This window comes from Miniopterus natalensis, chromosome 12 (genome assembly GCF_054644295.1).
Source record: "Miniopterus natalensis isolate mMinNat1 chromosome 12, mMinNat1.hap1, whole genome shotgun sequence".
Classification (NCBI taxonomy): domain Eukaryota; kingdom Metazoa; phylum Chordata; class Mammalia; order Chiroptera; family Miniopteridae; genus Miniopterus; species Miniopterus natalensis.
In genome coordinates this window covers 25,534,924-25,544,940 of record NC_142092.1, presented here as the reverse complement: position 1 = coordinate 25,544,940, position 10,017 = coordinate 25,534,924, and the positions used below count along the sequence as shown (strand labels likewise).

The following is a 10,017-nucleotide window of genomic DNA, read 5'->3' as shown; positions in this document are numbered from 1 at the left end:
TGACCTAGGTTATTGAACCTGTTGCTTCTGCTTATATTTCGCTGGTGAAAGCAACATGGACAGCCATACCTAACCTCAAAGGAGGTGAGAAAGGATGTGCTTATACCATGGAGTGTCTACAGCACGACTCTGTTAATAATGCATCTGTCTCAATAGACTCTCGAGTCTAAGTCCAAATTGTCATATTCAGGTGTTTTGAAGAATCTCCAACTTTCTACTTACTGACCTGATCTCACTTGCAGACTGATTCTAAAAGATCTTAATTACTTACTAGACTATTGAATGTCAATATGCCTGGCCCTTTTCATGTTCCACTTACCAAATGCCTGAAAACCCCATTCCCAACAAATAAGCTTTCCATGAAAAATATAGTTCCTCATTTCTTATTACCAGCTTTGGCGCAAAGTCTTTTGGCTACATAGAAAAAGTCTGGCATGATTTCCTCTTTCGTGGATGAGCCTACAGGTGAACCATCGGGATAGCAGATTCTTTCTGACATTATTACAGGCATGGCAGTTTATTCTCTCAGACTCAATATTTCCAAAACTAGGTATTTTCTCTAAGGACATGTTGCAAACAAAAATAGGTAAAAATATATATACAAACATACTCACTGTAATGTGGTGTTGTGTAGACAAAATCTGAAACCATACTCAATGTCCAGAAGCTAAAGTATGGCTACATAAATATTTACATATCAAATTAGTGGAATGTTTTTCAGCCAGCAAGTGATCATTGTAAATACAGGGTGGGGCCAAAGTAGGTTTCCAGTTGTGAGTTTGGGAAACAGAGTTTACTCTTTTTTTTTAATATGGAATGCTTCACGAATTTGCATGCCTTCCTTGGCAAGGAGCCATCCTAATGTACCAATTTTAGCATATGTGCTGCCAAAGGGAGCACCAGAGTTTATTATTGTATTATTATTTATTAATTATTGTATTGTTTTCCATATGAACAACTGGAAACCTACATTGGCCCCACCCTGTACTTGTATGAACATAGATATTTTTAATATGTTTAGTAAAAGAGCTGAATGAAATAATGTGCTCCACCAATTAAAACAGAAAAGTGTGTAGAAATTTACCACACTGTGAGTAGCATTAATACCTTACAGTTTGGTATATTTTTACATATGAAATTGCAATTGTAATTGTTATATTGTGCATTAAGTGTAAAAATAGAAATAAATATTGGATATTCAGGAAGGTTGATATTGGAGATAAAGCTAAAGTTCTGTCAGCAGTAACTCCTTTGCTGTGACTGTTTACTGTTAAGATCTCAAAGAGGACATATATGGTCAAGGGATGGTTTATAAAGAAGCTACCAAAGGTAAAAAGATGAGATTTTGCACTCAGGGAAAATGAGAGGTTATAATATTAATATTTTTTGTTTGACACCTACAAAGGCAAATAAGATCATAAGCAATACCAATATCAAATTTCCTGCTTAGGCCTGATTATTGATTTTATTCTGGTAGTTAATTAGTAATAAACAATGTAAGAGCATGAGCCCATAGAGAGTAAAAACAGTATTCTGTGGAATATGTATCAATATTATCCCTGTAGGAGGTGCCTGTATAATTCAGTTATTTAACAAGATAATGTAAATCATTCCTAATTAAGGCTGGCAGTGTTAAATAAGTAATTGGAAAGACCTGGAGAAAATAGTAAGGTATCCTGCAGGTAACAATGCATAAAACACCTGCCATCTTTAGGGCAGATGGGACAAAGAAAAGGGTTTGGATCATTAAAATGTCCAAGCTTGGAGAAAGGCTCCGACAACAACCGAAACTGAGAGCTCTGAGGAGGTGGGTCCTGGTGGCTGCTACAGGTCTCTCCGAGCCGAAGGAGAGCCAGACCTCTGAAGGTGAGGGGCCAGGCCAAGGGCCTGTGTACCTGAGGAGGAACCACGATGCTTTGACTTTTGTTAACAAGCTGCAAACTAGATCCAGCTGCTGCTGTTGGAAGTAACTGCTGCCGCCCTGGTGAAGACGCATGGGTGCTAGAAGAAGGGGAGGCCATCAGAAGCCAGGCCTTCCTCCCACCCCACCTCTCAGTCCCTCCCAAGTGTCCCTTAGTGTTAGAGCCCGAGAGGGGCAAGATAGCAAAACAGAAATGAGGTGTGCGGAGGCCGGCCCCCAGCCTGCTGAAACAGGTTCCTGGGGACAGAAACTCACTAACCGGTACACAGCAGTTACCCAAGTCAACGACCAGGGCATATACACATCAAGTCCTTAATGGATTCATTTGTATATTCAGGTGCCATAAACATTAATGCATGTTAATTAAATAAAAAGCAAATTGCTAGTCTTCTTATATATAATTAAGTATAATGGATGGTCCCCAGACTCCACATAATTATGTAGTGGTGAGTTTGTCCTAGGTGCTAAATTATCTGGATTTACATCAGTTAGCCTGTCATTATCACTAATAGCATCACATTTTACTTTCAAAACTGTTCCAATTTGGATGATAAATTATATGGTTACTGATAACATACCTTACACATAAATAGACATGTTCAACAGAAAGTAATTTGTGTTTTGCTTGCAACACACATAAGAAATATTAGTGATAAAATGAAGGGAACACATAGCTCTGTTGGTGTGGATAGTACAAATGAGATGGAAGGAAACATTTTTAAAGGAGGAAATGTTTGAGCTGGGTGTTAGATCAGTGGAAGTTCACCATGGCCTTGAGACAAATGAGGAAACTTCGACAGCAGAGACAACATAGGGAACATGGGAGATGCATGAAGTTCTAACCAAGGCATGAAGTACATTTGAAAGTTCATGTGTGGACGTAAGCAACCGATCAAAGGGATCAGCTGCTGACTCTGAATCTACCCAGGCATTTCAATTAAGATTCTACAGCCTTGATGATGCTAAGGGGTATTTCTAGTTGTTTACTATTATGAATGATGCATCTATAAACATTTGTGTACAGGGCTTTGCTTAAATATAGATCTTCATTTCTCTTGGAAAAATGTCCAGGAGTGTAAATGGCTGGTTTGAAAATCTACCATTTTCAATGGATTTTTTTAGCTGTTACGCTTAATATATCCTGTCTGACTATTTATTTCACTTGGCAGGGTATGCAATGGACCAATGTGCATGTATGCATGAGTGTGTGAGTGTGTGTGTGTGTGTGTGTGTGAGTGAGTGTAGGAGTGTCCCTCATGGAGGAAGTTCTTCATCAAAGAGATTAAAGTTATGAAAGAAAAGAAAAAGATAAAACTTTGAAATCATACTTGAGAATCTTTCCAGGTCTAAACATTCAGTGAATAGACTCTAATCAGAAACTTGTTATTGAATAAAACATGTGCAGAATAAGCTCTAGACTTTTTTTCTTGTGCATTTGAGATACTATCGATCTCCCCTTGTTTAGGAAGGTGTTTACTTCTTTTACACCAATATAAATAAGCACAATGATTTTTTAGACACATTGGAGATAGCCATCTGGGTATGTTTTCAGGGAGAAACACACTTGGGAACTGAACAGTGCTGCACATCACTGAGCTGTAACATCTAATTATTACTGGTGGAGAAAGCCATAATGAATGGGTCAGCTTTTAGATAATGCTGCTTTATGTATTCCTCCTGGCAAAATATCTACTCGTCATTTATTTAACTGCCAATGGACGCCCCTATTCATAAGGTGTTTGGAAGCAGTATTCCTCTGGAGGGCAGGGATTAGTCCAGAAGTTTGAAAACGCAATCCCTAGAGAAATGGGCTGGAGGAGAGCTCTAGTTCTTGGCTCTTTGTAGGAAGTAAACGTGGTAAACTGAGTCCTGTGAAACAATCTCATGAACACCAATAAAAGAAGACACGTAATTACCGATACTAGTTTCAATCTCCTCAACAATACTTAAAAAAATTAAAATCTCTCATCTGTTTTCTGAACATTTCTCCTGTTCATCTGATGTTTTCTCCTAGCTTTATTATCTTTAAGGTCTTCTTTTACATAATTGTTTAGTTGACCGTGGTATTTCAGGCTCCTAGACAAAAGTTGTGCATGATATAATTAATTAAATATCTGTCAGTCACGCAGGACAACAAAAATACCCATTTTTTAGAAGTATGATAGAGTCATTTTTTAAATTTTCCTGCTGAAGTTTAATAAAAGTAAATAAAGTCATTTAGTAGATAAATGAAACAAATACATTGATGAATTGTTATTGTAGCCCTGTTTCCTCAATTGTGTTTTTAAATTATAACTTAGTAGGGAATGCTGATGAAATAGGTGAAGTTTTTCAATGTCAATATTATGGTTAATTAGAGAGCTGCTAACTGAATGAGATTCATTAGATTGAGAAGTTTATTTTATAGAGTAAAATATATACTTCCTTTGTCAGACATAGGAATGCAAAAATTTAAAAAAGATGAATTTACAGACAGAAATATTTAAAATTAGATACAAAGTTCTTAACTGTCCGTTACACTGGATGCCCTGATACTCAACCTGGTACAAATTCTCCCTCTTCTTTTCTAGGAGGCGTTTCTCTTTCTACCTTCTACCATCATTCCCTCCCCTGAGCACCTGCAAATCCTGTCTGTGATATCAATTAAGTAATTTTTTATAATATATTTTATGTCATTATCATCAATTATTATATATTCTTTCATTACTTTTATTTTAAATTTTAATTTGTTTTGGTTTCATAAAGCTCATTTCCCTTAGGTAGTACATAAAGTCCTTCAGATTAGAAGCTATTTGTCATAGCGTTTTGCCCATGAGCATATAAACTGGCTGAGTTAAACAGGTCTGGTATTTAATGGTGATAAATTACAGACAGGTGTGGCCTCAAAGCAATGTCAGTGGTACGTGCAGAATCATATAAATCAATATCATAATAGTCACACAAATATGCACAAATATCCATGTTTAACCCTCTCTGTTGTCATGAGAAATTTGGAAAGCTACTTGTATGTATTTCTGTGATTATTATATCTAGAATAAATATGTCATTCTTCCAGCAAAAATATAGTATATGGATATTATTCAAACATTTTAAAATGGGAGAATCCTGAAATAATTGTGCACATTTCTCTATATCTATGGAAATATCACCCACTATCTTTTGGCATGCTTAACTAAATATCTACCCCGTCCAGCTTTAATTACTTTGTTACAAAAGAAGCACGTGTTCTCTTTCTCCAGAGGACCGGTTTGTGTATCCATCAAACATCCAACATTCTAAACCACTGGGTTCAGCGCAATTACATTTTATTCAAATATGTTATTTGTACGATTTTAAACTGATTACTTTATTTCAAAGTGTTTAATAGGTTGTTTGTGTGAGACTATAAACACCCCATAAGTGGAAATAGTACGCATTGTTTGAAAGACAACACCACATAGTAAAATGATGCTTACAAATGACTGGAAATGAAATACAAAGAGAAAGTAAGTGTGTTGGATAAAAACAAAGAATTTACTTATTCAAGTTCAGGCTTGGGATTGTTTTCCTACTATCCCTTACAAACTTATATTTTTATTTTTTAACTTGTGCTAAAAACACTTAACATAAGATATATCCTCTTAATAGATTTTTAAGTGTATAATACAGAGTTGTTAACTGTAGGCACAATGTTGTACAGCAGATCTCTAGGACTTATTACGCTTGTGTAACTGAAATGTTATACCTATTTTTTAGAAGCCCATTTTCTTCTTTCCTCAGCACCTGACAATTATGATTCCATTTCCTGCTTCTATAAGTTGATTATTTCACAAGATACCTTGTGGAAGTGGAATCATGCAGTATTTGTCTTCTGTGACTAGAGACTTTCTTTTACTTTTCTTGCAAGGCAGGTCTGCTGGCAAAATATTTTTCAAGTTTTGTTTTTCTGAGAAAGTCTTTATTTCTCCTTCACTTCTGAAGGATAATTTCACAGGGTACAGAATTATAGGTTGGTGTTTGTTTGTTTCTCTCTCAACACTTTTAAATATTTCACTTCACTCTCTTCTTGCTAGTATAGTTTCTGTGGAGAAGTCATATATAATTTTTTCTCTATAGGTACAGTGTTTTTTTCCTTTGGCTTCTCTCGGCAGTTTTCCTTTACCTTTGATTTTCTGTAAGTAATATGCCTACGTGTATTTTTTTGTTTTGTTTTTTACATTGATCTGCTTGGTGTTCTCTGAGCTTTCTGGATCTATGGTTTGGTATATGACATTAATTAGGGAAAATTCGTATTCTTTTTTCTCTTCGTGCATTCCCGTTACATATATATCACACCTTTTGTAATTGTCCTGCATTCCTTTGATTTTTTTTTTTTTAGTTCTTCGCTCCCCAGTTTGGGGGCGCTTCTATGGATATATAATTCTCAAGCTCAGAATTCTTTCCTCGGCCTTGCATATCCGGGCTGCTAATGAGCCCCTCAAATGCACTCTTCATTTCTGTGACATTTCCTTTTAGGATTTCAGTCACTGTGCTACATTGTCCGTCTGCATTCACATGCTGCCTGCTTTATCCATTAGAGCCATTAGCATACTAATCATAGTTGCTTTAAATTCCCATCTGAAAATTCCTACATCCTAACTATCTGGTTCTGACGCTTGCTCTGTTTTTGCAAACTGTTTTTTTCTCTTTTGGATGCTTCTAGTGTCTTCTCGACAGCTGGACTGGTGCTCCAGCAAAAGGCCTTGCTGCCAAGGGGCCCGCAGCAGCGTGGCGGGAGGTATTGTGGCAGGGGAGGCGCCCGGGCCCGGCCAGAAGGCCTCGGTCTCCTGGGGAGCTTCTGCTCCACACTCTGAGTTCCCCGAGTTTCTCAGTTTATCTGTTCTCCATTACTCGGGGCCGGAGGATAGAGTGAGCTGGTGCTAATGCCCTTCTCCCACGTGGAAAACCAGCGCCAGCTGCAGGAGGTTATGTCCCTTCCCCAGCCTGGACTCTCCCCCCGCCGGCCTGATGAGGCTCCTGTTAACCAGTCTCCCCTCTGGGCCGCTTTTTGAAGAGTACACCTCTCCGGGCCTTTCACAATGGTCCGGTTCTCGCCCTTCTGCCAGAAAATGAAGATTTCCCTCGGATATTTACTGCGGGAATCTGTAGCGGCAAGTCTCACAGCACTTTAGGGCCCCCAGAAGTGGGTGCCCCTGGAGTGCTTGTCTCTAAGAGCAGTTCACGGGGAGCGTCCAGCAGCGTGCCAGCTGCTGTGCAGGCCGCCCCCCAGCCCGGCGGCAGGGCCAGTTTCTGCCTGCGATCTGCTCAGGTAAGCCTCGGCCTTTACCTGCCCGTCCCTCACCTCGGGAGCCGTGGTTGCCAAGTGTCCTGCCCTCGCTCACAGTTCTAAGAAAAGTTGTTGACTTCGCAGGCTGTTCAGCTTTTTACCTGATTTTAGCACAGAGTGGCAACCGGAGGTGTAGGGCTTCTTCATGAGATATGAAAATGGAAACTGGAGGTATAGGGTTTCTTTTTGAGATGATTAAAATGGTCTAAAATCGACTGTAATGATACTGTACATATCTGTGAATATAGTAAAAATCATTAAATTAATCACACTTTACATGGGTGAATTTTGTGGTATGTTAAGTATATTCCAATAATGCTATTTAGAAAGGATTGTATAGATGTATTTTCATTTGAAAATTTTTTAAAAATCTGAACCTTCAAAGGTAACTGCAAAAAAACTATAATAATGCATCCTTTTGATGGAAAGAATTTTTAAATATATAACTTGTGATATAGAGTGAAGGAAGATGGAACGGAATACATAAAGTGAAAGTTTTGGATACTATTTAAGTTGTTACTAACATGCACTAACATCTTTTAAATTATATATGAATGGTAATCCTTGGTACAGCCACTTAGGTAATAACTTAAAATATATAGTAAAACAATAAGAAAATCAAAATAGCACATTATTTCTATGTAATGCAAAAGAAGGCAGTAATGGAGGAACTGTGGAACAAAAAACACCTAAGCTATGTGTAAAAGACAAATTATATAACATAATAAAGAAAACAATTCTTGCATTTGTAACATATATAAATTTATTATATATAACAGTGATAGCACAGAAAGGAAAGCAAGAGGGAATAGAGTTAAAAAGAAGTGATAATTACACATTTTACTATAATTAGCATAAAATAGAAGTAGATTTTGGTAAAACAAGTTCTATATTGTGGAATTACTGCATCATGTGGTAGTTCTATGTTTAAATTTTTGAGGGATCTCCATAATGTTTACCGTAGTGGCTGCACCAGTCTACAATGCCACCAACAGGGCACGAAGTTCCATTTTCTCTACATCTTTGCCAACACGTTTGTTGCTTTATTGATAATAACTATTCTGACAGGCGTGAGGTGATGTCTCATGGTGGTTTTGATTTGCACGTCCTGATGATTGCTGATGCTGAGCATCCTTTCATGTCTGTTGGCCATCTGCATGTCCTCTTGGAGGAATTTCCATTCATCTCCTCTATCCATATTTTAATCAGATTGTTTGTGGAGGATTTTCTTGTTTTTGCTTTTTGTTTGTTTGTTTTTTATGTTGAGCAGTATAAGTTTTTTATACACTTTGGATAGTAACACATAATTGGATATATTATTTACCAATATCTTCTCCCATTCAGTAGGTTGCCTTTCTGTTTTATTGTTGATTTCCTTTGTAGTACAAAAGCTTTTTAGTTTAATGTAGTCCTACTTGTTTATTTTTGTATTTATTTTCTTTGCCCTGGGATATATATCCAAAAAATATTTCTAAAACCAATGTCAAAGGGTCTATTGGCCTATGTTTTCTTCTAGGATTTTTATGGATTCAGGTCTTACATTTAAGATTCTAATTCACTTTGAATTTGTTTTTTGTATATGGTGTAAAGAAGTGCTCTCATTTCATTTTTTGCATGTATGTGTCCCAGTTTTACCAACACCGCTTATTGAAGAGAATGTCTTTACCCCATCGTCTGTTCTTGCCTTTTTTGTTATAGATTAATCGGCCATATAGGTGCAGGTTTATTTCTGGGCTCTCTGTTATGTTCCTTTGACCTAGGGGTCTGTTTTCATGCCAGTACCATGCTGTTTTGATTACTGTCACCTTGTTAAATAGTTTGATATCAGGAAGCATGATCTCTCCAACTTTGTTCTTCTTTTTCAAGATTGTTGTGGCTATTCCTGGTCTTTTGTGGTTCCATGTAAATTTTAGGATTATTTTTTTCTAGTTCTGTAAAAAATATCATTGGTATTTTGATGAGGATGGCCTTGAATCTGTCCATTGTTGTGGGTAGTATGGACATTGAATAATATTAATTCTCCCCATCTCCCCAAATGAGCATGGCACATCCTCCTATTCATTTGTATTGCCTTCCATTTATTTCATCAATATATTTTAGTTTTCAGAGTACAGGCCCTTCACATCTTTGGTTAAATTTATTCCTGACTATTTTATACTTTTTGATTAAATTTTAAATGGGATTTTTTTCTTAATTTACTTTCTGACATTTTGTTATTCATATATAGAAACACCACAGATTTATTTCTTTATTTTAATTTTGTATCTTGCAGTTTTACTGAGTTCATTTATTAGTGCTAATAGTTTTTGGTGGAATATTTATGGTTTTTAATAATATATTTATTATCTTTATATTTATTATATATAATGTATTTCAGTTCTATAATCCTGTCATCTGCAAATGATGAAAGTTTTACTTCCTCCTTTCCAATTTGGATGCCTTTTATTTCTTTTTTTTGTTTAATTTCTGTGGCTATGACTTTCAGTATTATGTTGAATAAAAGTGGTGTGAGTGGGCATCATGGACTTGTTTCTTATCTTGGAGGAAAAGCTTTTGGTTTTTCGCCATTGGGTATAATATTAGGTGTGCATTTGTCATGCATGACTTTTATTATCCTGACATATGTTCCTTTTATTTCCACTTTGTTGAGAGTTTTTATCATAAGTCAATGTTATATTTTGTCTAATACCTTTTCTGCATCTATTGAAATGAGAATATGATTGATATCCTTTGCTTTATGTGGGGTATTATGTTGATTGATTTGCAGATATCTAGTCATCCTTGCATCCTT

The 10,017-nt window shown here is 36.5% G+C and overlaps 1 pseudogene; it reads right to left on the bottom strand.

Moving 5' to 3' along the window:
- Positions 1-805: 805 nt before the first annotated feature.
- On the bottom strand, positions 806-900 carry LOC148091803 (U6 spliceosomal RNA; annotated as a pseudogene).
- Positions 901-10,017: the final 9,117 nt, after the last annotated feature.